This window comes from Dipteris shenzhenensis, chromosome 6, assembly GCF_047967505.1.
Source record: "Dipteris shenzhenensis isolate YYH24624 ecotype China chromosome 6, Dip_SZ_1.0, whole genome shotgun sequence".
Classification (NCBI taxonomy): Eukaryota; Viridiplantae; Streptophyta; class Polypodiopsida; order Gleicheniales; family Dipteridaceae; genus Dipteris; species Dipteris shenzhenensis.
The window spans coordinates 34,290,926-34,296,925 of NC_141601.1; positions in this window are offsets into that span (position 1 = coordinate 34,290,926).

Genomic DNA, 6,000 nt, shown 5'->3' on the forward strand with positions numbered 1-6,000 from the left:
TGTAACAGGCTCCTTCATCAACACGCAACACCCATCGCCTCTTGCATCTCTTTGTTGAGGAAGAAATGCTTGCCTTCTCCTACTTCTCCTCCTCCTCTTCTTCTTCTTCATTGCACTTCTCTAGACCTTAGTTAACACTTATTAAGGATTGAAAACACACACACACTTACTATTCTCCTTTTTCTTTTGCATCCATTTAATTTCTTAATTTTCCCTTTTCCTATTTTTTCTAATGCCTTTTCCTTCTATCTCACAAAGACTCCTGATTCCTCCCAATTTTTTTTTTTCCAATTTCTTTCTTAAAGCTCTAAAATTCTCTCTCTCTCTCTCTCATTTTCTTAATTCCTCCATTTTTTTTTCCAATTTCTTTCTTAAAGCTCTCTCTCTCTCTCTCTCTCTCTCTCGTTCTCTCTCTCTCTCTCTCTCCGCATCTTCAACCAATTTTCTCCAATTGTCTTCCCTATTTTTATCTCTTCCTTCCCCATAATTTTCCCTAATTTCATTTGATTTTCCCCAATTTTTTAAAATTAACTTTTTAAATTCTTTTTCATTTTTTCCAAATTCTTTCTAGGCTCCTTTTTTTACACCTTTAAAGTCCACATCGAGTTGTTTAAGTCAGTGTTTAAGCTACTATTTTATTGTGACCTTGATAAGAAGGGCGGGGTGTTTATGACACCTGTCTTTGCAATTAAAGCTAAGCTGGTTCTTACCATGTTTTCTTGTTGGATGGTGGCAGGTATGCATGCTCTCCTCTTTAATAAAAGAGATGTTGATCAGGACTTCACCAAGCTCCTATTTGTTTTGCAAAAATGTTTTTTGCAAAAATATTATTGTCATTTCTTATCAAAGCTCTTATATACTTTTTATGCAATTTCGTAGGCGCTTTACCTACATACTCAAATGCTTCCTTAATTCTATAATGTTCTCTTTCTATCCTTTACCTTGACTCTTTTGTCTTTTTAGTATGCAAAAGGAGTTGTTGTCTTGTCTTCCACACACATGTCCTTTCCCTTGCAACTCTGGATGGTTGCACATAGTACACTTAAGTCATTAAGGCCTGTTTTGGCTTCCTGACTCCTTTCATTAACTTGTGCTATTTTCCTTTCAAAAAATTTCATGGGATGTTTTGCTCCAATTTGAAGCTCTCAACAACCCTCTTCTGTCTCCTTCTCCCTCATCCCAAGCATCTTTGGATGGTTGCACTTATTACGATTAAGTCATCATGGCGTTGCCTTTTGACTCACTTCATTGCTCGCAAAGCAATTTTCTCTTTCTTTTGGTTTTTTCTTCTTTCTAAGAAGTCTTCCACCCCAAACAATTTCCAGATTAGCCCACTTTATCCCTATTATGGCTATCATATAAACTCTTTTTTCCCCTGGTTACTTGCAAAACCAACAGCCCTCATTGCTCCAAAATCTCATGTCTTAAAAAAGCACTTCTGTTACTCTTTTTCCACTGCTTATTTGACAATTCTAAAATATTACTAGTCCTTTTTGCATAGACAGTAGGTGATGACCCACTATCTCACCTAGTGTGTTGTATCCTACTGGGGCAAAAGTGGGTACACACACACACACACACACACACACACACACACACACACACACACACACACACACACACACACACACATACACACAATTCTCCTTTTTGTTTTGCAGCAATTTAATTTCTTAATTTTCCCTTTTCCTATTTTTTCTAATGCCTTTTCCTTCTATCTCACAAACACTTCCTAATTTTTTATGCTTCCTCCTATTTCTTTTTTCAATTTCTTTCTTAAATCTCTCTCTCTCTCTCTCTCCCCGCATCTTAAACCAAATTTCTCCTATTTTCTTCCCTATTTTTTCCTCTTCCTTCCCCATAATTTTCCTTAATTTCACTTGCTTTTCCCCCAATTATTTTTATTAATTTTTTAAATCCTTTTTTATTTTTTTCAAATTCTGTCTAAGCTCCTTTTTTTACACCTTTAAAGTCCACATCTAGCTATTTAAGTTCGTATTTAAGCTACTATTTTATTATGACCCTGAGAAACAAGGGAGGGGTGTTTATGACACCTGTCTTCCCAATTAAAGCTAAGCTAGTTCTTACCATGTTTTCTTATTGGATGGTGGCAGGTATGGAGACTCTCCTCTTTAATAAAAGGGATGCTTATCAGGAATTCACCAAGCTCCTTTTTTTTTTGCAAAAATGTTATTTGCAAAAACATTATTGTCATTTCTTATCAAAGCTCTTAGATAATTTTTATGCAATTTCGTAGGTGCTTTACCTACATACTCAAACGCTTCCTTAATTCTATAATGTTCTCTTTCTATCCTTTACCTTGACTCTTTTGTCTTTTCACTATGCAAAAGGGGTTGTTGTATTGTCTTCCACACACACATGCAATAACACAATTTAGTGTGTGTGTTAGAGAGAGAGAGAGAGAGAGAGAGAGAGAGAGAGAGAGAGAGAGAGAGAGAGGGCCTTCCTATTAACCAAAAGTGTATGGGGAGAGAGAGAGAGAGAGAGAGAGGTAATCAGAGTAACCAAACACTAAGGTGTGTGTGGGATGTGTGTGTGTGTGTGTGTGAGAGAGAGAGAGAGAGAGAGAGAGAGAGAGAGAGAGAGAGAATGCCACAATCGGAGTAATAAGAAGAGGATGTTTGGTGACCCCGAAGAGAGAGCTTTACATTTGAGAGAGAGAGAGAGGGAGAGAGTGCTGCTAGTCATATTCCAAGGACTTTGGAGGCTCCTCTAGTGCCTTCCCCTATACATCCTATTCCTCTCTCTCTCTCTCTCTCTCTCTCTCTCTCGTGAGAGTGATTATGTGAGTGGGAGTGAGAGAGAGTGTAGTATGCAGCACACACTAATGCATCACACTCTACACCCTATAGCTACGGAGAAAAAACTCAAAAACTCCACTTGGAAAAACTCGCAAATAGAATCTGCCCTTTTTGATGTAAATATGAGCTATGTGGTTTTACTTTATAATTTTGTATACTTGTTTGATTTGTTAATGTATAGGAAGTTTAAAATTCCATTTTGACATGATTTCATTTTTTGATGGGTGGAACTTCATTTCAAAAGGGCGGTGGAGATTTAACTTTCACCGACTGTGGCCCTTAATGGATTTGAGATTGAAGGACAATGTGGATATTCATGTTATCATAATCTAGGTAACAATGTTCTACAAGGTGTAGTAATGATGGCTTACAGCTCTCCACTTGACATTTGTAGGGAGTATTGAGTTTTGTCATGTCTCATGTCCATGATTCTATTTGTACCTTTTGTTCCTAATAAAAATTAAGGCTCTAGCTTTTTTTTTTTTTCAAAAAAGGCTCTAGCTTTTGGTTACGTGGGCCATCTAACAAAATAAAAAGATGTCTTCCTCACTTAAAATCTATCCACAATGCAACCATAGTGTAAATAAGACTTAAACTCTTGATACAGGATGCAAAAAGCTGGTACTTTCAAGCCCTTGTTAGAGAGAGAGAGAGAGAGAGGCAACCAAACACTAAGGTGTGTGTGAGAGAGAGAGAGAGAGAAAGAGAGAGAAAGAGAGAATGCCACTTTCCGAGTTAGAGAGGCACCCTCCTCTGTCACCGCTGATGCTTGGGAGGCCGCTCAGTCAACATCGTGTCACAATGGAGAGGTGGATGTCCCCACATGGGGCCTTGATTAAATGCAACCGACTGCACCTCCTCGGACCTCTTTTGTAGGTTTTGCATGCTTTCATTCCCCACGAGACAACCACATGTGCCCTTTGCATGCAATATTCTAAGGTCCAATTAAATCTAATACCCCCCCCCCCACCTTCCCCTTCCCTCCCCCTCCCTCCCCTCTTTCCCTTTCAACATGCCTTTAAGCAAATTAGAAAACCACATGGCCATTTATAATTGCCTAAAAGTAATTTGGAAAAAAATGTGAGATCTTAGGGTCATTTAAAAGTTTAGAATTCAAAATTCAATGCCTTTGTTAAAAATTCAAAGTTGCAAAGCCTATACAATAGGAGAAATCAACAATTTGGATCCAATGTCCTCAAGTATTGCACCGTTGTGTCTCTTAGTTCTGTTGCCTTTGGCATGTCCTCCTTTCCACCATGCCTAGCCATAGGGTTCTCAATCAAGCCATCATTCATGTTAATGTACTCTTCATCATCATTGTTGTCATCATAGTCAAGGGCCATGTGTGGGGGTTAAAGGTCACTATGCCTTTACCCCGGTTATGTACAATACTCAAACACATATATAAATGAATGAAAAAAAGATTAGGGTGGTTCTGCACCCACCAAAACTTGTGTGGCTCTCTGTCTCCCTCTCTCTCTCTCTCTCTCCTTCTTCCGTTCTTGCTTCCGTTGAGAGCACTCTCAACTGGTATCAGAGCTCGGGTGATCTAGTTGAGCGTGCGTGAATGCTTGGAAGCTTAGCAGTTCTGTGGGAGGAAGGAGAAGCTCTGTGGGAAGCTTTGTGGGTAACTTTACTTGCATCCGAGTGTGCAGAGACCTTGGAGAAACCTTTGAAAAGTCACTTTGGCTTTGCGAAGTGGTTTTGAGAGCCTATTAAGAGCTTTCAAAGAAAAAGTCGTTTTTTGAGCTTTTTCCTGTTCCGTTCGATGACAGAGACTCCGTATTGACATGTAGAGGCAACTATTGCTTGCCTTTGGTGTCCACATTACTTCAGGAGCTTGGAAACACCTTCATTCTTGAACCTGGGATCATTTCAGTGGATTTCTGACTCACTGTGTCAGTTCCTGCGTTTTTGCCCGGGTATTGGAACTCAAGTTTTTGCCCGGGTATTGGAACTCAAGTTTGGAGCAACCATCTGCAGATTTGTCAGTTCGGTGGACTCAGGAGGTCCTAAAACTTCTATGTTGCTCATCATTCGCACTCCGGTGGAGTTTACAAACAGCTCTGTTTCCAAAAACGTTTTTCAGTCCGTGTGTTGGACCCAGTGATTGAGACCACGGTTTCCAAAACCGTTTGTCCCATTACGTTCCAGACACCCAAAAACCCCTACCTGTCAGTTCTTGTGCGATTCGGTGGAGGATTTTCAGAGTTATAGATCTCTGTGTATTCGATTTCGTCTCTCTGTTATGCATTTTTCATACTAAGGTTTTGAAACCTTAGATTTATGCTGCATGGCAGTGGATAAGTGTTGACTCCCATTTCTCACTCATCGGTTGGGATTTTGGAGTTCTGGCAGAAGAGAGATATTTGCAGATTTTCTTGCTGAGTCCGATTATGCAATGGCGCCCATGCTTTGAAGCATCTCAGGTTCTATTTTCAGAAGCGCTCATTACCGTGGGACTATGATTTCTTGAGCATACCTTATGCAGATCACTCTGGTTACAGTAGTTTGAGCAGTGTGCGCTCATTCGTGGTATGCATTGGGTTGCAGTGGATGATTTATAGGCCATTTGGATGCATTGCGGTCCTTGTTGGATGCGCTGATAGGCCCAAATTGCCTTGTGGGATGCTATTTTTTATGGACGCTTTGCACATCGATGCTATTTTATGCTGAGGGACAGCTTTGACACATTGCTGGTGATGCACGGATAGTGCTATGCTCTCATGGATGAGATATTATTGATGCATATGCCAGTGGACGGTGTTTATGCTTGAGTCATTTGGCACTTATTGGCATTTTCTTTTGGGTTAGATTTGCTCATATGGATGCATAGTATATGCACATGAGTCAGATGCATCTTTTGATGCTTTGAGCTTTGAGTTTTGGTGATATTTCACTCTATTGTGGCATACACATTTGGGTGCACCTAGTATTTGGTGTGATTCTCTCTTGCAGGCACTAGCATTTGGGATTTTGTTTCATTTGCATCATGGCATCCTCTTCCACGTTTGAAAAGGAGTTTTTCAACATTAAAAAGTTTGATGGGACAAACTTTTCTTTGTGGAAAGAACAAATAAGGGATGTGCTTATTCAAAAGAAGCAGATTAAACCCTTGGCAGGGATTGAAGCTAAGCCTGCAAATATGTCTGCGGATGATTGGAATGAGTTGGATGCA